This window comes from Penaeus monodon, chromosome 28 (assembly GCF_015228065.2).
Source record: "Penaeus monodon isolate SGIC_2016 chromosome 28, NSTDA_Pmon_1, whole genome shotgun sequence".
Lineage (NCBI taxonomy): Eukaryota > Metazoa > Arthropoda > Malacostraca > Decapoda > Penaeidae > Penaeus > Penaeus monodon.
The window spans coordinates 17786266-17786735 of NC_051413.1; positions in this window are offsets into that span (position 1 = coordinate 17786266).

Consider the following 470-nt stretch of genomic DNA (forward strand, 5'->3'; position numbering starts at 1 on the left):
GTGCAGAATAATGCAGATAACGACACGTAATGCAGTCACAATAAAGAAATGTTTGTTTGCCAAGTTTAGAAGCACGTTTCTCAGAAGAATGAAGATAGAGAGAGAAAAAAAAACTACTTTTCTCTTAGATCTATTTGCTATCAAAAACTGCAATGAGTGAATATTATTAAGATTATTATTTATAACTAATCGAAAATCAATACATATGCTACACAGCCACCATAGACACAGAAAACTGTGGTATGTGTAATGCAAAAGGGTGACATATTTCACGTATAAAGATGGAAGCGCAAGTTTAGTGCAGTGAGTGAGGTTGAAACGTACGATGCAACATGATGCAAGAAACATGTGGATGTGAAGACTTAATACATTGCCATGCGGCATTACATCATGGCGTAAGCTGAAAAATCGCTGATTAGCATGCTACTAAAATTCAGTATACATACAGTATATTCGAAAAACGTAACCTT